Genomic DNA, 20,961 nt, shown 5'->3' with positions numbered 1-20,961 from the left:
AACAGAAATGAGGCAGGGATTGAAGCAGCATTTAAACCAGCTGTTCCGTTGGAGCTGTTCAGCAGAAATGGCAGCGGTGGGATTCGAACCCACGCCTCTATCGAGTCTGGAGCCTTAATCCAGCGCCTTAGACCGCTCGGCCACACTACCAGCACGCCCGCGAGTTCATTTTCTTGCACTTCCAATTGTGTTCCTGCATAACAACAGATTCAAACTGACGTGAAAAGGGTTGAATGATCCCTTTCCGACTCGCACAGCTGCTGGGATGTGCCCGTCTACAATATCAATTTCTCAGCAGTTAACGATAGCCCATCAATCCAGACAAAAATCACTGGTAAACTGAGTCTATCTTCTCAGACTGGATTCAGCTACAAATGTATCTGTGAGTGCGTGGGAATATATGATCGGTTATGATTGGGTCAAATTACCATGAGCTACTTGACATTACTGCAATTTCGATTCTTGCTTTGCTAAATGATTTCACCCATTGCTCGAAACAGGACAACTTTCACGTTTACACGGAACATGAAACACACCGGACTACAGGGAAAATGCACAAAGCTGAGCAGGCCGTGTCCCAAATCATACCGTGCAGCATAGTTTCAGTCACTGTGTCTGTTTTGCAGAATAAGGTTCCCAAAGAATGTTCCACCCTAAAACCGGAGGTAGCATTACAATCCGAGAACGACAGATTACATTGTGAGGAAGGTCTGACCTCGGGGCCGGTTCGAGATGTCACTTTCCTTGCCTTTTACCTTAACCGTGCAATTTGCTGCAGAGATTATCACACCTGGACATGAGCCTCATCGATACCAAAAGAGTTGGAAACCTGTGTGTGAATCGATGAAAAAGCGCGACTCAATAAAGTTTAACAAGTTCCATGGTGCTTTTTAGAAATGCAGTTTCTGTTCACCTCAATCCAAAAGGCAGTTTCTGAACATAGTAACAGAAGTCAGAAGGTAATTACCTCACCCCACCCCCACTCCGGAAGAGGTGCTAACTGCCCTTGATTGCTTTTTGTTCACGATGTGAAGAGCTCTCACGCCTGAGTCACCGTCACGTCTCTGGTTGCTGAGTGAATCACAAAGAAGGACGTTCTCCAGAGCTGCAACTGCCTCACTTCCCCACTCGCCCTCCCCGTTTCCATTTTCCTGCTCGTCAGTGATGTAAAGAAAACCAAATGGATGCGATGTCATTCTGTCGCCTCTCTGTCGATTCCTCCGTTTCAGTTCCAACGTGGCTTAGATCTCGGGGCGCACCTTAATACTAGCGACGCTATGAAAGCACAGGTCCAGAGGTTCCTCTGAGAGTGTAATTTTTTTCATTGCTGTTGCTGATTGAATGAGCCACTAACGTGCGAACTGCTCCAAAACATGATTCAGGACCTCTGGTGCCAATTCTCGCACGTTGAATAACGACAGACACCTTCCAAATGAGGTCTTTCAGAGACGACTTTGGGATACATTTGACAGACAGACTAGTTGAGGAATCCGTGGTGCACTGTGACACCAGCACATCAGCTTCTTCCCTGTCTTTGAACCGGGCCGCCTGCGCAAGGAATGCGAATGCGGTAATGCTTTTCGTGGAAGGATCAGAAGGGGGTAACGACACTCTCAAACAGAATGGCATATGATAGGAAACAGGTTGGAGAAAAACTTTACAATGCTTTGTACAGTAATTAAATGGAATTGCATTGCATTGCATTGCACTACGAGAGAAGATTTGTTCAAGCAAACTCGAAAGCAGGTTTGCAGATGGGAAAGCAAGCAAGAAAGCTCCGTTCTTGTCGATGTCAAAGGCTGCGGTTGAAGAGCAAAGCAGTTTCTGCCCAGTTTCGAACTGGGGACCTTTCGCGTGTAAGGCGAACGTGATGACCACTACACTACAGAAACAAGCCTCGGTCGCCCCCGCTGCAGCTCAGTGGCATCCAGCACTGAAAGTTGAAGCCATTCTCCCTTTCACCTTTCTGTTTCCGTTAGCTCGTTGTTTAATGGGACTTGTTTAATTTTGGCGATGTGGTGAGCATGGACGAGATACACCGAAGTGTCTGTTTCCACGCGGTGTACCCCAATAACGTTGTGTTGCTTACACCTGCTTTAAAGAATTACGTTTTTGCGGAGCTTACCGTCGCAGTCTGTGGCAAAATCATTTAGTCTGTTCGACTGCTCACGGGAAAGGTAGCATTGTGAAACACTGCAGAAACGTACGACTTCCTTACTTTTGCTCCGACTGACCATACTCCGTGAAAGTTTCCCAGATTCTCAGCTGGAAGTTACCTCAGAAACCCTGTCAATTCGTAATGTATTGAGCGAATCGCAAAACAGAAAGCATTTAACACGGAACACAAACAAAACTGGAAAACCAAATGCATTTTCAGACACAGCGAGCATGAATGCTAAATGTGAGACAGTCCGGGGGCATGAGCCATACAGTAATCACACAACTAACAACAGGGCAATTCCAAACTACTCTTTCAAACATACTGGAGCCTGAGTGCACCACCACTTCCCAGACAATGCTGCAAAGAGACAAAGAAAGAACATAATAAGAATGGGCCATAAAAAGTGAATTTCACCAATCACAGTCTCGATTAGATTACCTTTCCCTTCCGATGTCTCCAGGACGGAAATGACTGAAGTGGGAGAAATTCAATAACATATGACATCGAAATACATTGGAACGATTTTCTCATTGGCCAGAAAACCAAATAACGACGAGTCGAGTCACCGTAGGACTCTGTTTCGCAACAACGATGAAATAACAGTCTCCAATCGGTTCCAGTAAAAGCTCAACTTGCCTGGAACAGAAAGCAACAGTAGAGCTGCTGGCGATTTTCCGTGCGGGAAGCGAACACGATCACGACAGCACAGACACTTTGGAAAATTCGGCACTTTTCCACACCGCAGTCAATTCCCCGGGAAGCAAACTCATTTTTCTTCTCTTTTAAAGAGAAATGAGGCAGGGATTGAAGCAGCATTTAAACCAGCTGTTCCGTTGGAGCTGTTCAGCAGAAATGGCAGCGGTGGGATTCGAACCCACGCCTCTATCGAGTCTGGAGCCTTAATCCAGCGCCTTAGACCGCTCGGCCACACTACCAGCACGCCCGCGAGTTCATTTTCTTGCACTTCCAATTGTGTTCCTGCATAACAACAGATTCAAACTGACGTGAAAAGGGTTGAATGATCCCTCTCCGACTCGCACAGCTGCTGGGATGTGCCCGTCTACAATATCAATTTCTCAGCAGTTAACGATAGCCCATCAATCCAGACAAAAATCACTGGTAAACTGAGTCTATCTTCTCAGACTGGATTCAGCTACAAATGTATCTGTGAGTGCGTGGGAATATATGATCGGTTATGATTGGGTCAAATTACCATGAGCTACTTGACATTACTGCAATTTCGATTCTTGCTTTGCTAAATGATTTCACCCATTGTTCGAAACAGGACAACTTTCACGTTTACACGGAACATGAAACACACCGGACTACAGGGAAAATGCACAAAGCTGAGCAGGCCGTGTCCCAAATCATACCGTGCAGCATAGTTTCAGTCACTGTGTCTGTTTTGCAGAATAAGGTTCCCAAAGAATGTTCCACCCTAAAACCGGAGGTAGCATTACAATCCGAGAACGACAGATTACATTGTGAGGAAGGTCTGACCTCGGGGCCGGTTCGAGATGTCACTTTCCTTGCCTTTTACCTTAACCGTGCAATTTGCTGCAGAGATTATCCCACCTGGACATGAGCCTCATCGATACCAAAAGAGTTGGAAACCTGTGTGTGAATCGATGAAAAAGCGCGACTCAATAAAGTTTAACAAGTTCCATGGTGCTTTTTAGAAATGCAGTTTCTGTTCACCTCAATCCAAAAGGCAGTTTCTGAACATAGTAACAGAAGTCAGAAGGTAATTACCTCACCCCACCCCCACTCCGGAAGAGGTGCTAACTGCCCTTGATTGCTTTTTGTTCACGATGTGAAGAGCTCTCACGCCTGAGTCACCGTCACGTCTCTGGTTGCTGAGTGAATCACAAAGAAGGACGTTCTCCAGAGCTGCAACTGCCTCACTTCCCCACTCGCCCTCCCCGTTTCCATTTTCCTGCTCGTCAGTGATGTAAAGAAAACCAAATGGATGCGATGTCATTCTGTCGCCTCTCTGTCGATTCCTCCGTTTCAGTTCCAACGTGGCTTAGATCTCGGGGCGCACCTTAATACTAGCGACGCTATGAAAGCACAGGTCCAGAGGTTCCTCTGAGAGTGTAATTTTTTTCATTGCTGTTGCTGATTGAATGAGCCACTAACGTGCGAACTGCTCCAAAACATGATTCAGGACCTCTGGTGCCAATTCTCGCACGTTGAATAACGACAGACACCTTCCAAATGAGGTCTTTCAGAGACGACTTTGGGATACATTTGACAGACAGACTAGTTGAGGAATCCGTGGTGCACTGTGACACCAGCACATCAGCTTCTTCCCTGTCTTTGAACCGGGCCGCCTGCGCAAGGAATGCGAATGCGGTAATGCTTTTCGTGGAAGGATCAGAAGGGGGTAACGACACTCTCAAACAGAATGGCATATGATAGGAAACAGGTTGGAGAAAAACTTTACAATGCTTTGCACAGTAATTAAATGGAATTGCATTGCACTACGAGAGAAGATTTGTTCAAGCAAACTCGAAAGCAGGTTTGCAGATGGGAAAGCAAGCAAGAAAGCTCCGTTCTTGTCGATGTCAAAGGCTGCGGTTGAAGAGCAGAGCAGTTTCTGCCCAGTTTCGAACTGGGGACCTTTCGCGTGTAAGGCAAACGTGATGACCACTACACTACAGAAACAAGCCTCGGTCGCCCCCGCTGCAGCTCAGTGGCATCCAGCACTGAAAGTTGAAGCCATTCTCCCTTTCACCTTTCTGTTTCCGTTAGCTCGTTGTTTAATGGGACTTGTTTAATTTTGGCGATGTGGTGAGCATGGACGAGATACACCGAAGTGTCTGTTTCCACGCGGTGTACCCCAATAACGTTGTGTTGCTTACACCTGCTTTAAAGAATTACGTTTTTGCGGAGCTTACCGTCGCAGTCTGTGGCAAAATCATTTAGTCTGTTCGACTGCTCACGGGAAAGGTAGCATTGTGAAACACTGCAGAAACGTACGACTTCCTTACTTTTGCTCCGACTGACCATACTCCGTGAAAGTTTCCCAGATTCTCAGCTGGAAGTTACCTCAGAAACCCTGTCAATTCGTAATGTATTGAGCGAATCGCAAAACAGAAAGCATTTAACACGGAACACAAACAAAACTGGAAAACCAAATGCATTTTCAGACACAGCGAGCATGAATGCTAAATGTGAGACAGTCCGGGGGCATGAGCCATACAGTAATCACACAACTAACAACAGGGCAATTCCAAACTACTCTTTCAAACATACTGGAGCCTGAGTGCACCACCACTTCCCAGACAATGCTGCAAAGAGACAAAGAAAGAACATAATAAGAATGGGCCATAAAAAGTGAATTTCACCAATCACAGTCTCGATTAGATTACCTTTCCCTTCCGATGTCTCCAGGACGGAAATGACTGAAGTGGGAGAAATTCAATAACATATGACATCGAAATACATTGGAACGATTTTCTCATTGGCCAGAAAACCAAATAACGACGAGTCGAGTCACCGTAGGACGCTGTTTCGCAACAACGATGAAATAACAGTCTCCATTCGGTTCCAGTAAAAGCTCAACTTGCCTGGAACAGAAAGCAACAGTAGAGCTGCTGGCGATTTTCCGTGCGGGAAGCGAACACGATCACGACAGCACAGACACTTTGGAAAATTCGGCACTTTTCCACACCGCAGTCAATTCCCCGGGAAGCAAACTCATTTTTCTTCTCTTTTAAACAGAAATGAGGCAGGGATTGAAGCAGCATTTAAACCAGCTGTTCCGTTGGAGCTGTTCAGCAGAAATGGCAGCGGTGGGATTCGAACCCACGCCTCTATCGAGTCTGGAGCCTTAATCCAGCGCCTTAGACCGCTCGGCCACACTACCAGCACGCCCGCGAGTCCATTTTCTTGCACTTCCAATTGTGTTCCTGCATAACAACAGATTCAAACTGACGTGAAAAGGGTTGAATGATCCCTCTCCGACTCGCACAGCTGCTGGGATGTGCCCGTCTACAATATCAATTTCTCAGCAGTTAACGATAGCCCATCAATCCAGACAAAAATCACTGGTAAACTGAGTCTATCTTCTCAGACTGGATTCAGCTACAAATGTATCTGTGAGTGCGTGGGAATATATGATCGGTTATGATTGGGTCAAATTACCATGAGCTACTTGACATTACTGCAATTTCGATTCTTGCTTTGCTAAATGATTTCACCCATTGCTCGAAACAGGACAACTTTCACGTTTACACGGAACATGAAACACACCGGACTACAGGGAAAATGCACAAAGCTGAGCAGGCCGTGTCCCAAATCATACCGTGCAGCATAGTTTCAGTCGTTGTGTCTGTTTTGCAGAATAAGGTTCCCAAAGAATGTTCCATCCTAAAACCGGAGGTAGCATTACAATCCGAGAACGACAGATTACATTGTGAGGAAGGTCTGACCTCGGGGCCGGTTCGAGATGTCACTTTCCTTGCCTTTTACCTTAACCGTGCAATTTGCTGCAGAGATTATCACACCTGGACATGAGCCTCATCGATACCAAAAGAGTTGGAAACCTGTGTGTGAATCGATGAAAAAGCGCGACTCAATAAAGTTTAACAAGTTCCATGGTGCTTTTTAGAAATGCAGTTTCTGTTCACCTCAATCCAAAAGGCAGTTTCTGAACATAGTAACAGAAGTCAGAAGGTAATTACCTCACCCCACCCCCACTCCGGAAGAGGTGCTAACTGCCCTTGATTGCTTTTTGTTCACGATGTGAAGAGCTCTCACGCCTGAGTCACCGTCACGTCTCTGGTTGCTGAGTGAATCACAAAGAAGGACGTTCTCCAGAGCTGCAACTGCCTCACTTCCCCACTCGCCCTCCCCGTTTCCATTTTCCTGCTCGTCAGTGATGTAAAGAAAACCAAATGGATGCGATGTCATTCTGTCGCCTCTCTGTCGATTCCTCCGTTTCAGTTCCAACGTGGCTTAGATCTCGGGGCGCACCTTAATACTAGCGACGCTATGAAAGCACAGGTCCAGAGGTTCCTCTGAGAGTGTAATTTTTTTCATTGCTGTTGCTGATTGAATGAGCCACTAACGTGCGAACTGCTCCAAAACATGATTCAGGACCTCTGGTGCCAATTCTCGCACGTTGAATAACGACAGACACCTTCCAAATGAGGTCTTTCAGAGACGACTTTGGGATACATTTGACAGACAGACTAGTTGAGGAATCCGTGGTGCACTGTGACACCAGCACATCAGCTTCTTCCCTGTCTTTGAACCGGGCCGCCTGCGCAAGGAATGCGAATGCGGTAATGCTTTTCGTGGAAGGATCAGAAGGGGGTAACGACACTCTCAAACAGAATGGCATATGATAGGAAACAGGTTGGAGAAAAACTTTACAATGCTTTGCACAGTAATTAAATGGAATTGCATTGCATTGCATTGCACTACGAGAGAAGATTTGTTCAAGCAAACTCGAAAGCAGGTTTGCAGATGGGAAAGCAAGCAAGAAAGCTCCGTTCTTGTCGATGTCAAAGGCTGCGGTTGAAGAGCAGAGCAGTTTCTGCCCAGTTTCGAACTGGGGACCTTTCGCGTGTAAGGCGAACGTGATGACCACTACACTACAGAAACAAGCCTCGGTCGCCCCCGCTGCAGCTCAGTGGCATCCCGCACTGAAAGTTGAAGCCATTCTACCTTTCACCTTTCTGTTTCCGTTAGCTCGTTGTTTAATGGGACTTGTTTAATTTTGGCGATGTGGTGAGCATGGACGAGATACACCGAAGTGTCTGTTTCCACGCGGTGTACCCCAATAACGTTGTGTTGCTTACACCTGCTTTAAAGAATTACGTTTTTGCGGAGCTTACCGTCGCAGTCTGTGGCAAAATCATTTAGTCTGTTCGACTGCTCACGGGAAAGGTAGCATTGTGAAACACTGCAGAAACGTACGACTTCCTTACTTTTGCTCCGACTGACCATACTCCGTGAAAGTTTCCCAGATTCTCAGCTGGAAGTTACCTCAGAAACCCTGTTAATTCGTAATGTATTGAGCGAATCGCAAAACAGAAAGCATTTAACACGGAACACAAACAAAACTGGAAAACCAAATGCATTTTCAGACACAGCGAGCATGAATGCTAAATGTGAGACAGTCCGGGGGCATGAGCCATACAGTAATCACACAACTAACAACAGGGCAATTCCAAACTACTCTTTCAAACATACTGGAGCCTGAGTGCACCACCACTTCCCAGACAATGCTGCAAAGAGACAAAGAAAGAACATAATAAGAATGGGCCATAAAAAGTGAATTTCACCAATCACAGTCTCGATTAGATTACCTTTCCCTTCCGATGTCTCCAGGACGGAAATGACTGAAGTGGGAGAAATTCAATAACATATGACATCGAAATACATTGGAACGATTTTCTCATTGGCCAGAAAACCAAATAACGACGAGTCGAGTCACCGTAGGACTCTGTTTCGCAACAACGATGAAATAACAGTCTCCATTCGGTTCCAGTAAAAGCTCAACTTGCCTGGAACAGAAAGCAACAGTAGAGCTGCTGGCGATTTTCCGTGCGGGAAGCGAACACGATCACGACAGCACAGACACTTTGGAAAATTCGGCACTTTTCCACACCGCAGTCAATTCCCCGGGAAGCAAACTCATTTTTCTTCTCTTTTAAACAGAAATGAGGCAGGGATTGAAGCAGCATTTAAACCAGCTGTTCCGTTGGAGCTGTTCAGCAGAAATGGCAGCGGTGGGATTCGAACCCACGCCTCTATCGAGTCTGGAGCCTTAATCCAGCGCCTTAGACCGCTCGGCCACACTACCAGCACGCCCGCGAGTTCATTTTCTTGCACTTCCAATTGTGTTCCTGCATAACAACAGATTCAAACTGACGTGAAAAGGGTTGAATGATCCCTCTCCGACTCGCACAGCTGCTGGGATGTGCCCGTCTACAATATCAATTTCTCAGCAGTTAACGATAGCCCATCAATCCAGACAAAAATCACTGGTAAACTGAGTCTATCTTCTCAGACTGGATTCAGCTACAAATGTATCTGTGAGTGCGTGGGAATATATGATCGGTTATGATTGGGTCAAATTACCATGAGCTACTTGACATTACTGCAATTTCGATTCTTGCTTTGCTAAATGATTTCACCCATTGCTCGAAACAGGACAACTTTCACGTTTACACGGAACATGAAACACACCGGACTACAGGGAAAATGCACAAAGCTGAGCAGGCCGTGTCCCAAATCATACCGTGCAGCATAGTTTCAGTCACTGTGTCTGTTTTGCAGAATAAGGTTCCCAAAGAATGTTCCACCCTAAAACCGGAGGTAGCATTACAATCCGAGAACGACAGATTACATTGTGAGGAAGGTCTGACCTCGGGGCCGGTTCGAGATGTCACTTTCCTTGCCTTTTACCTTAACCGTGCAATTTGCTGCAGAGATTATCACACCTGGACATGAGCCTCATCGATACCAAAAGAGTTGGAAACCTGTGTGTGAATCGATGAAAAAGCGCGACTCAATAAAGTTTAACAAGTTCCATGGTGCTTTTTAGAAATGCAGTTTCTGTTCACCTCAATCCAAAAGGCAGTTTCTGAACATAGTAACAGAAGTCAGAAGGTAATTACCTCACCCCACCCCCACTCCGGAAGAGGTGCTAACTGCCCTTGATTGCTTTTTGTTCACGATGTGAAGAGCTCTCACGCCTGAGTCACCGTCACGTCTCTGGTTGCTGAGTGAATCACAAAGAAGGACGTTCTCCAGAGCTGCAACTGCCTCACTTCCCCACTCGCCCTCCCCGTTTCCATTTTCCTGCTCGTCAGTGATGTAAAGAAAACCAAATGGATGCGATGTCATTCTGTCGCCTCTCTGTCGATTCCTCCGTTTCAGTTCCAACGTGGCTTAGATCTCGGGGCGCACCTTAATACTAGCGACGCTATGAAAGCACAGGTCCAGAGGTTCCTCTGAGAGTGTAATTTTTTTCATTGCTGTTGCTGATTGAATGAGCCACTAACGTGCGAACTGCTCCAAAACATGATTCAGGACCTCTGGTGCCAATTCTCGCACGTTGAATAACGACAGACACCTTCCAAATGAGGTCTTTCAGAGACGACTTTGGGATACATTTGACAGACAGACTAGTTGAGGAATCCGTGGTGCACTGTGACACCAGCACATCAGCTTCTTCCCTGTCTTTGAACCGGGCCGCCTGCGCAAGGAATGCGAATGCGGTAATGCTTTTCGTGGAAGGATCAGAAGGGGGTAACGACACTCTCAAACAGAATGGCATATGATAGGAAACAGGTTGGAGAAAAACTTTACAATGCTTTGTACAGTAATTAAATGGAATTGCATTGCATTGCATTGCACTACGAGAGAAGATTTGTTCAAGCAAACTCGAAAGCAGGTTTGCAGATGGGAAAGCAAGCAAGAAAGCTCCGTTCTTGTCGATGTCAAAGGCTGCGGTTGAAGAGCAAAGCAGTTTCTGCCCAGTTTCGAACTGGGGACCTTTCGCGTGTAAGGCGAACGTGATGACCACTACACTACAGAAACAAGCCTCGGTCGCCCCCGCTGCAGCTCAGTGGCATCCAGCACTGAAAGTTGAAGCCATTCTCCCTTTCACCTTTCTGTTTCCGTTAGCTCGTTGTTTAATGGGACTTGTTTAATTTTGGCGATGTGGTGAGCATGGACGAGATACACCGAAGTGTCTGTTTCCACGCGGTGTACCCCAATAACGTTGTGTTGCTTACACCTGCTTTAAAGAATTACGTTTTTGCGGAGCTTACCGTCGCAGTCTGTGGCAAAATCATTTAGTCTGTTCGACTGCTCACGGGAAAGGTAGCATTGTGAAACACTGCAGAAACGTACGACTTCCTTACTTTTGCTCCGACTGACCATACTCCGTGAAAGTTTCCCAGATTCTCAGCTGGAAGTTACCTCAGAAACCCTGTCAATTCGTAATGTATTGAGCGAATCGCAAAACAGAAAGCATTTAACACGGAACACAAACAAAACTGGAAAACCAAATGCATTTTCAGACACAGCGAGCATGAATGCTAAATGTGAGACAGTCCGGGGGCATGAGCCATACAGTAATCACACAACTAACAACAGGGCAATTCCAAACTACTCTTTCAAACATACTGGAGCCTGAGTGCACCACCACTTCCCAGACAATGCTGCAAAGAGACAAAGAAAGAACATAATAAGAATGGGCCATAAAAAGTGAATTTCACCAATCACAGTCTCGATTAGATTACCTTTCCCTTCCGATGTCTCCAGGACGGAAATGACTGAAGTGGGAGAAATTCAATAACATATGACATCGAAATACATTGGAACGATTTTCTCATTGGCCAGAAAACCAAATAACGACGAGTCGAGTCACCGTAGGACTCTGTTTCGCAACAACGATGAAATAACAGTCTCCATTCGGTTCCAGTAAAAGCTCAACTTGCCTGGAACAGAAAGCAACAGTAGAGCTGCTGGCGATTTTCCGTGCGGGAAGCGAACACGATCACGACAGCACAGACACTTTGGAAAATTCGGCACTTTTCCACACCGCAGTCAATTCCCCGGGAAGCAAACTCATTTTTCTTCTGTTTTAAACAGAAATGAGGCAGGGATTGAAGCAGCATTTAAACCAGCTGTTCCGTTGGAGCTGTTCAGCAGAAATGGCAGCGGTGGGATTCGAACCCACGCCTCTATCGAGTCTGGAGCCTTAATCCAGCGCCTTAGACCGCTCGGCCACACTACCAGCACGCCCGCGAGTCCATTTTCTTGCACTTCCAATTGTGTTCCTGCATAACAACAGATTCAAACTGACGTGAAAAGGGTTGAATGATCCCTCTCCGACTCGCACAGCTGCTGGGATGTGCCCGTCTACAATATCAATTTCTCAGCAGTTAACGATAGCCCATCAATCCAGACAAAAATCACTGGTAAACTGAGTCTATCTTCTCAGACTGGATTCAGCTACAAATGTATCTGTGAGTGCGTGGGAATATATGATCGGTTATGATTGGGTCAAATTACCATGAGCTACTTGACATTACTGCAATTTCGATTCTTGCTTTGCTAAATGATTTCACCCATTGCTCGAAACAGGACAACTTTCACGTTTACACGGAACATGAAACACACCGGACTACAGGGAAAATGCACAAAGCTGAGCAGGCCGTGTCCCAAATCATACCGTGCAGCATAGTTTCAGTCACTGTGTCTGTTTTGCAGAATAAGGTTCCCAAAGAATGTTCCACCCTAAAACCGGAGGTAGCATTACAATCCGAGAACGACAGATTACATTGTGAGGAAGGTCTGACCTCGGGGCCGGTTCGAGATGTCACTTTCCTTGCCTTTTACCTTAACCGTGCAATTTGCTGCAGAGATTATCACACCTGGACATGAGCCTCATCGATACCAAAAGAGTTGGAAACCTGTGTGTGAATCGATGAAAAAGCGCGACTCAATAAAGTTTAACAAGTTCCATGGTGCTTTTTAGAAATGCAGTTTCTGTTCACCTCAATCCAAAAGGCAGTTTCTGAACATAGTAACAGAAGTCAGAAGGTAATTACCTCACCCCACCCCCACTCCGGAAGAGGTGCTAACTGCCCTTGATTGCTTTTTGTTCACGATGTGAAGAGCTCTCACGCCTGAGTCACCGTCACGTCTCTGGTTGCTGAGTGAATCACAAAGAAGGACGTTCTCCAGAGCTGCAACTGCCTCACTTCCCCACTCGCCCTCCCCGTTTCCATTTTCCTGCTCGTCAGTGATGTAAAGAAAACCAAATGGATGCGATGTCATTCTGTCGCCTCTCTGTCGATTCCTCCGTTTCAGTTCCAACGTGGCTTAGATCTCGGGGCGCACCTTAATACTAGCGACGCTATGAAAGCACAGGTCCAGAGGTTCCTCTGAGAGTGTAATTTTTTTCATTGCTGTTGCTGATTGAATGAGCCACTAACGTGCGAACTGCTCCAAAACATGATTCAGGACCTCTGGTGCCAATTCTCGCACGTTGAATAACGACAGACACCTTCCAAATGAGGTCTTTCAGAGACGACTTTGGGATACATTTGACAGACAGACTAGTTGAGGAATCCGTGGTGCACTGTGACACCAGCACATCAGCTTCTTCCCTGTCTTTGAACCGGGCCGCCTGCGCAAGGAATGCGAATGCGGTAATGCTTTTCGTGGAAGGATCAGAAGGGGGTAACGACACTCTCAAACAGAATGGCATATGATAGGAAACAGGTTGGAGAAAAACTTTACAATGCTTTGCACAGTAATTAAATGGAATTGCATTGCACTACGAGAGAAGATTTGTTCAAGCAAACTCGAAAGCAGGTTTGCAGATGGGAAAGCAAGCAAGAAAGCTCCGTTCTTGTCGATGTCAAAGGCTGCGGTTGAAGAGCAGAGCAGTTTCTGCCCAGTTTCGAACTGGGGACCTTTCGCGTGTAAGGCAAACGTGATGACCACTACACTACAGAAACAAGCCTCGGTCGCCCCCGCTGCAGCTCAGTGGCATCCAGCACTGAAAGTTGAAGCCATTCTCCCTTTCACCTTTCTGTTTCCGTTAGCTCGTTGTTTAATGGGACTTGTTTAATTTTGGCGATGTGGTGAGCATGGACGAGATACACCGAAGTGTCTGTTTCCACGCGGTGTACCCCAATAACGTTGTGTTGCTTACACCTGCTTTAAAGAATTACGTTTTTGCGGAGCTTACCGTCGCAGTCTGTGGCAAAATCATTTAGTCTGTTCGACTGCTCACGGGAAAGGTAGCATTGTGAAACACTGCAGAAACGTACGACTTCCTTACTTTTGCTCCGACTGACCATACTCCGTGAAAGTTTCCCAGATTCTCAGCTGGAAGTTACCTCAGAAACCCTGTCAATTCGTAATGTATTGAGCGAATCGCAAAACAGAAAGCATTTAACACGGAACACAAACAAAACTGGAAAACCAAATGCATTTTCAGACACAGCGAGCATGAATGCTAAATGTGAGACAGTCCGGGGGCATGAGCCATACAGTAATCACACAACTAACAACAGGGCAATTCCAAACTACTCTTTCAAACATACTGGAGCCTGAGTGCACCACCACTTCCCAGACAATGCTGCAAAGAGACAAAGAAAGAACATAATAAGAATGGGCCATAAAAAGTGAATTTCACCAATCACAGTCTCGATTAGATTACCTTTCCCTTCCGATGTCTCCAGGACGGAAATGACTGAAGTGGGAGAAATTCAATAACATATGACATCGAAATACATTGGAACGATTTTCTCATTGGCCAGAAAACCAAATAACGACGAGTCGAGTCACCGTAGGACTCTGTTTCGCAACAACGATGAAATAACAGTCTCCATTCGGTTCCAGTAAAAGCTCAACTTGCCTGGAACAGAAAGCAACAGTAGAGCTGCTGGCGATTTTCCGTGCGGGAAGCGAACACGATCACGACAGCACAGACACTTTGGAAAATTCGGCACTTTTCCACACCGCAGTCAATTCCCCGGGAAGCAAACTCATTTTTCTTCTGTTTTAAACAGAAATGAGGCAGGGATTGAAGCAGCATTTAAACCAGCTGTTCCGTTGGAGCTGTTCAGCAGAAATGGCAGCGGTGGGATTCGAACCCACGCCTCTATCGAGTCTGGAGCCTTAATCCAGCGCCTTAGACCGCTCGGCCACACTACCAGCACGCCCGCGAGTCCATTTTCTTGCACTTCCAATTGTGTTCCTGCATAACAACAGATTCAAACTGACGTGAAAAGGGTTGAATGATCCCTCTCCGACTCGCACAGCTGCTGGGATGTGCCCGTCTACAATATCAATTTCTCAGCAGTTAACGATAGCCCATCAATCCAGACAAAAATCACTGGTAAACTGAGTCTATCTTCTCAGACTGGATTCAGCTACAAATGTATCTGTGAGTGCGTGGGAATATATGATCGGTTATGATTGGGTCAAATTACCATGAGCTACTTGACATTACTGCAATTTCGATTCTTGCTTTGCTAAATGATTTCACCCATTGCTCGAAACAGGACAACTTTCACGTTTACACGGAACATGAAACACACCGGACTACAGGGAAAATGCACAAAGCTGAGCAGGCCGTGTCCCAAATCATACCGTGCAGCATAGTTTCAGTCACTGTGTCTGTTTTGCAGAATAAGGTTCCCAAAGAATGTTCCACCCTAAAACCGGAGGTAGTATTACAATCCGAGAACGACAGATTACATTGTGAGGAAGGTCTGACCTCGGGGCCGGTTCGAGATGTCACTTTCCTTGCCTTTTACCTTAACCGTGCAATTTGCTGCAGAGATTATCACACCTGGACATGAGCCTCATCGATACCAAAAGAGTTGGAAACCTGTGTGTGAATCGATGAAAAAGCGCGACTCAATAAAGTTTAACAAGTTCCATGGTGCTTTTTAGAAATGCAGTTTCTGTTCACCTCAATCCAAAAGGCAGTTTCTGAACATAGTAACAGAAGTCAAAAGGTAATTACCTCACCCCACCCCCACTCCGGAAGAGGTGCTAACTGCCCTTGATTGCTTTTTGTTCACGATGTGAAGAGCTCTCACGCCTGAGTCACCGTCACGTCTCTGGTTGCTGAGTGAATCACAAAGAAGGACGTTCTCCAGAGCTGCAACTGCCTCACTTCCCCACTCGCCCTCCCCGTTTCCATTTTCCTGCTCGTCAGTGATGTAAAGAAAACCAAATGGATGCGATGTCATTCTGTCGCCTCTCTGTCGATTCCTCCGTTTCAGTTCCAACGTGGCTTAGATCTCGGGGCGCACCTTAATACTAGCGACGCTATGAAAGCACAGGTCCAGAGGTTCCTCTGAGAGTGTAATTTTTTTCATTGCTGTTGCTGATTGAATGAGCCACTAACGTGCGAACTGCTCCAAAACATGATTCAGGACCTCTGGTGCCAATTCTCGCACGTTGAATAACGACAGACACCTTCCAAATGAGGTCTTTCAGAGACGACTTTGGGATACATTTGACAGACAGACTAGTTGAGGAATCCGTGGTGCACTGTGACACCAGCACATCAGCTTCTTCCCTGTCTTTGAACCGGGCCGCCTGCGCCAGGAATGCGAATGCGGTAATGCTTTTCGTGGAAGGATCAGAAGGGGGTAACGACACTCTCAAACAGAATGGCATATGATAGGAAACAGGTTGGAGAAAAACTTTACAATGCTTTGCACAGTAATTAAATGGAATTGCATTGCACTACGAGAGAAGATTTGTTCAAGCAAACTCGAAAGCAGGTTTGCAGATGGGAAAGCAAGCAAGAAAGCTCCGTTCTTGTCGATGTCAAAGGCTGCGGTTGAAGAGCAAAGCAGTTTTTGCCCAGTTTCGAACTGGGGACCTTTCGCATGTAAGGCGAACGTGATGACCACTACACTACAGAAACAAGCCTCGGTCGCACCCGCTGCAGCTCAGTGGCATCCAGCACTGAAAGTTGAAGCCATTCTCCCTTTCACCTTTCTGTTTCCGTTAGCTCGTTGTTTAATGGGACTTGTTTAATTTTGGCGATGTGGTGAGCATGGACGAGATACACCGAAGTGTCTGTTTCCACGCGGTGTACCCCAATAACGTTGTGTTGCTTACACCTGCTTTAAAGAATTACGTTTTTGCGGAGCTTACCGTCGCAGTCTGTGGCAAAATCATTTAGTCTGTTCGACTGCTCACGGGAAAGGTAGCATTGTGAAACACTGCAGAAACAGACGACTTCCTTACTTTTGCTCCGACTGACCATACTCCGTGAAAGTTTCCCAGATTCTCAGCTGGAAGTTACCTCAGAAACCCTGTTAATTCGTAATGTATTGAGCGAATCGCAAAACAGAAAGCATTTAACACGGAACACAAACAAAACTGGAAAACCAAATGCATTTTCAGACACAGCGAGCATGAATGCTAAATGTGAGACAGTCCGGGGGCATGAGCCATACAGTAATCACACAACTAACAACAGGGCAATTCCAAACTACTCTTTCAAACATACTGGAGCCTGAGTGCACCACCACTTCCCAGACAATGCTGCAAAGAGACAAAGAAAGAACATAATAAGAATGGGCCATAAAAAGTGAATTTCACCAATCACAGTCTCGATTAGATTACCTTTCCCTTCCGATGTCTCCAGGACGGAAATGACTGAAGTGGGAGAAATTCAATAACATATGACATCGAAATACATTGGAACGATTTTCTCATTGGCCAGAAAACCAAATAACGACGAGTCGAGTCACCGTAGGACTCTGTTTCGCAACAACGATGAAATAACAGTCTCCATTCGGTTCCAGTAAAAGCTCAACTTGCCTGGAACAGAAAGCAACAGTAGAGCTGCTGGCGATTTTCCGTGCGGGAAGCGAACACGATCACGACAGCACAGACACTTTGGAAAATTCGGCACTTTTCCACACCGCAGTCAATTCCCCGGGAAGCAAACTCATTTTTCTTCTCTTTTAAACAGAAATGAGGCAGGGATTGAAGCAGCATTTAAACCAGCTGTTCCGTTGGAGCTGTTCAGCAGAAATGGCAGCGGTGGGATTCGAACCCACGCCTCTATCGAGTCTGGAGCCTTAATCCAGCGCCTTAGACCGCTCGGCCACACTACCAGCACGCCCGCGAGTTCATTTTCTTGCACTTCCAATTGTGTTCCTGCATAACAACAGATTCAAACTGACGTGAAAAGGGTTGAATGATCCCTCTCCGACTCGCACAGCTGCTGGGATGTGCCCGTCTACAATATCAATTTCTCAGCAGTTAACGATAGCCCATCAATCCAGACAAAAATCACTGGTAAACTGAGTCTATCTTCTCAGACTGGATTCAGCTACAAATGTATCTGTGAGTGCGTGGGAATATATGATCGGTTATGATTGGGTCAAATTACCATGAGCTACTTGACATTACTGCAATTTCGATTCTTGCTTTGCTAAATGATTTCACCCATTGCTCGAAACAGGACAACTTTCACGTTTACACGGAACATGAAACACACCGGACTACAGGGAAAATGCACAAAGCTGAGCAGGCCGTGTCCCAAATCATACCGTGCAGCATAGTTTCAGTCACTGTGTCTGTTTTGCAGAATAAGGTTCCCAAAGAATGTTCCACCCTAAAACCGGAGGTAGCATTACAATCCGAGAACGACAGATTACATTGTGAGGAAGGTCTGACCTCGGGGCCGGTTCGAGATGTCACTTTCCTTGCCTTTTACCTTAACCGTGCAATTTGCTGCAGAGATTATCACACCTGGACATGAGCCTCATCGATACCAAAAGAGTTGGAAACCTGTGTGTGAATCGATGAAAAAGCGCGACTCAATAAAGTTTAACAAGTTCCATGGTGCTTTTTAGAAATGCAGTTTCTGTTCACCTCAATCCAAAAGGCAGTTTCTGAACATAGTAACAGAAGTCAGAAGGTAATTACCTCACCCCACCCCCACTCCGGAAGAGGTGCTAACTGCCCTTGATTGCTTTTTGTTCACGATGTGAAGAGCTCTCACGCCTGAGTCACCGTCACGTCTCTGGTTGCTGAGTGAATCACAAAGAAGGACGTTCTCCAGAGCTGCAACTGCCTCACTTCCCCACTCGCCCTCCCCGTTTCCATTTTCCTGCTCGTCAGTGATGTAAAGAAAACCAAATGGATGCGATGTCATTCTGTCGCCTCTCTGTCGATTCCTCCGTTTCAGTTCCAACGTGGCTTAGATCTCGGGGCGCACCTTAATACTAGCGACGCTATGAAAGCACAGGTCCAGAGGTTCCTCTGAGAGTGTAATTTTTTTCATTGCTGTTGCTGATTGAATGAGCCACTAACGTGTGAACTGCTCCAAAACATGATTCAGGACCTCTGGTGCCAATTCTCGCACGTTGAATAACGACAGACACCTTCCAAATGAGGTCTTTCAGAGACGACTTTGGGATACATTTGACAGACAGACTAGTTGAGGAATCCGTGGTGCACTGTGACACCAGCACATCAGCTTCTTCCCTGTCTTTGAACCGGGCCGCCTGCGCAAGGAATGCGAATGCGGTAATGCTTTTCGTGGAAGGATCAGAAGGGGGTAACGACACTCTCAAACAGAATGGCATATGATAGGAAACAGGTTGGAGAAAAACTTTACAATGCTTTGCACAGTAATTAAATGGAATTGCATTGCATTGCATTGCACTACGAGAGAAGATTTGTTCAAGCAAACTCGAAAGCAGGTTTGCAGATGGGAAAGCAAGCAAGAAAGCTCCGTTCTTGTCGATGTCAAAGGCTGCGGTTGAAGAGCAGAGCAGTTTCTGCCCAGTTTCGAACTGGGGACCTTTCGCGTGTAAGGCGAACGTGATGACCACTACACTACAGAAACAAGCCTCGGTCGCCCCCGCTGCAGCTCAGTGGCATCCAGCACTGAAAGTTGAAGCCATTCTACCTTTCACCTTTCTGTTTCCGTTAGCTCGTTGTTTAATGGGACTTGTTTAATTTTGGCGATGTGGTGAGCATGGACGAGATACACCGAAGTGTCTGTTTCCACGCGGTGTACCCCAATAACGTTGTGTTGCTTACACCTGCTTTAAAGAATTACGTTTTTGCGGAGCTTACCGTCGCAGTCTGTGGCAAAATCATTTAGTCTGTTCGACTGCTCACGGGAAAGGTAGCATTGTGAAACACTGCAGAAACGTACGACTTCCTTACTTTTGCTCCGACTGACCATACTCCGTGAAAGTTTCCCAGATTCTCAGCTGGAAGTTACCTCAGAAACCCTGTTAATTCGTAATGTATTGAGCGAATCGCAAAACAGAAAGCATTTAACACGGAACACAAACAAAACTGGAAAACCAAATGCATTTTCAGACACAGCGAGCATGAATGCTAAATGTGAGACAGTCCGGGGGCATGAGCCATACAGTAATCACACAACTAACAACAGGGCAATTCCAAACTACTCTTTCAAACATACTGGAGCCTGAGTGCACCACCACTTCCCAGACAATGCTGCAAAGAGACAAAGAAAGAACATAATAAGAATGGGCCATAAAAAGTGAATTTCACCAATCACAGTCTCGATTAGATTACCTTTCCCTTCCGATGTCTCCAGGACGGAAATGACTGAAGTGGGAGAAATTCAATAACATATGACATCGAAATACATTGGAACGATTTTCTCATTGGCCAGAAAACCAAATAACGACGAGTCGAGTCACCGTAGGACTCTGTTTCGCAACAACGATGAAATAACAGTCTCCATTCGGTTCCAGTAAAAGCTCAACTTGCCTGGAACAGAAAGCAACAGTAGAGCTGCTGGCGATTTTCCGTGCGGGAAGCGAACACGATCACGACAGCACAGACACTTTGGAAAATTCGGCACTTTTCCACACCGCAGTCAATTCCCCGGGAAGCAAACTCATTTTTCTTCTGTTTTAAAGAGAAATGAGGCAGGGATTGAAGCAGCATTTAAACCAGCTGTTCCGTTGGAGCTGTTCAGCAGAAATGGCAGCGGTGGGATTCGAACCCACGCCTCTATCGAGTCTGGAGCCTTAATCCAGCGCCTTAGACCGCTCGGCCACACTACCAGCACGCCCGCGAGTCCATTTTCTTGCACTTCCAATTGTGTTCCTGCATAACAACAGATTCAAACTGACGTGAAAAGGGTTGAATGATCCCTCTCCGACTCGCACAGCTGCTGGGATGTGCCCGTCTACAATATCAATTTCTCAGCAGTTAACGATAGCCCATCAATCCAGACAAAAATCACTGGTAAACTGAGTCTATCTTCTCAGACTGGATTCAGC

At 46.2% G+C, this 20,961-nt stretch overlaps 14 non-coding genes across 14 annotated transcripts; all 14 read right to left on the bottom strand.

Annotated features, from left to right (window-relative positions):
* Window positions 1–68: 68 nt before the first annotated feature.
* On the bottom strand, window positions 69–150 carry trnal-aag (transfer RNA leucine (anticodon AAG)). The gene has a single exon. It is a non-coding gene; the product is annotated as a tRNA-Leu (tRNA).
* Window positions 151–1,819: 1,669 nt separating this feature from the next.
* On the bottom strand, window positions 1,820–1,892 carry trnav-uac (transfer RNA valine (anticodon UAC)). The gene has a single exon. It is a non-coding gene; the product is annotated as a tRNA-Val (tRNA).
* Window positions 1,893–3,014: 1,122 nt separating this feature from the next.
* On the bottom strand, window positions 3,015–3,096 carry trnal-aag (transfer RNA leucine (anticodon AAG)). Its single transcript has one exon. It is a non-coding gene; the product is annotated as a tRNA-Leu (tRNA).
* Window positions 3,097–4,755: 1,659 nt separating this feature from the next.
* trnav-uac (transfer RNA valine (anticodon UAC)) lies at window positions 4,756–4,828 on the bottom strand. The gene has a single exon. It is a non-coding gene; the product is annotated as a tRNA-Val (tRNA).
* A 1,122-nt stretch (window positions 4,829–5,950) lies between these two features.
* Window positions 5,951–6,032, bottom strand: trnal-aag (transfer RNA leucine (anticodon AAG)). Its single transcript has one exon. It is a non-coding gene; the product is annotated as a tRNA-Leu (tRNA).
* A 1,669-nt stretch (window positions 6,033–7,701) lies between these two features.
* trnav-uac (transfer RNA valine (anticodon UAC)) lies at window positions 7,702–7,774 on the bottom strand. Its single transcript has one exon. It is a non-coding gene; the product is annotated as a tRNA-Val (tRNA).
* Window positions 7,775–8,896: 1,122 nt separating this feature from the next.
* Window positions 8,897–8,978, bottom strand: trnal-aag (transfer RNA leucine (anticodon AAG)). The gene has a single exon. It is a non-coding gene; the product is annotated as a tRNA-Leu (tRNA).
* Window positions 8,979–10,647: 1,669 nt separating this feature from the next.
* trnav-uac (transfer RNA valine (anticodon UAC)) lies at window positions 10,648–10,720 on the bottom strand. The gene has a single exon. It is a non-coding gene; the product is annotated as a tRNA-Val (tRNA).
* Window positions 10,721–11,842: 1,122 nt separating this feature from the next.
* Window positions 11,843–11,924, bottom strand: trnal-aag (transfer RNA leucine (anticodon AAG)). Its single transcript has one exon. It is a non-coding gene; the product is annotated as a tRNA-Leu (tRNA).
* A 1,659-nt stretch (window positions 11,925–13,583) lies between these two features.
* Window positions 13,584–13,656, bottom strand: trnav-uac (transfer RNA valine (anticodon UAC)). Its single transcript has one exon. It is a non-coding gene; the product is annotated as a tRNA-Val (tRNA).
* A 1,122-nt stretch (window positions 13,657–14,778) lies between these two features.
* Window positions 14,779–14,860, bottom strand: trnal-aag (transfer RNA leucine (anticodon AAG)). Its single transcript has one exon. It is a non-coding gene; the product is annotated as a tRNA-Leu (tRNA).
* A 2,854-nt stretch (window positions 14,861–17,714) lies between these two features.
* On the bottom strand, window positions 17,715–17,796 carry trnal-aag (transfer RNA leucine (anticodon AAG)). The gene has a single exon. It is a non-coding gene; the product is annotated as a tRNA-Leu (tRNA).
* A 1,669-nt stretch (window positions 17,797–19,465) lies between these two features.
* trnav-uac (transfer RNA valine (anticodon UAC)) lies at window positions 19,466–19,538 on the bottom strand. Its single transcript has one exon. It is a non-coding gene; the product is annotated as a tRNA-Val (tRNA).
* Window positions 19,539–20,660: 1,122 nt separating this feature from the next.
* trnal-aag (transfer RNA leucine (anticodon AAG)) lies at window positions 20,661–20,742 on the bottom strand. The gene has a single exon. It is a non-coding gene; the product is annotated as a tRNA-Leu (tRNA).
* Window positions 20,743–20,961: the final 219 nt, after the last annotated feature.

Source organism: Chiloscyllium punctatum, chromosome 18 (assembly GCF_047496795.1).
Source record: "Chiloscyllium punctatum isolate Juve2018m chromosome 18, sChiPun1.3, whole genome shotgun sequence".
In the NCBI taxonomy this organism is placed as follows: domain Eukaryota; kingdom Metazoa; phylum Chordata; class Chondrichthyes; order Orectolobiformes; family Hemiscylliidae; genus Chiloscyllium; species Chiloscyllium punctatum.
Note: the sequence above shows the minus strand (reverse complement) of the source record. Positions and strands in the feature narration are given on the sequence as shown.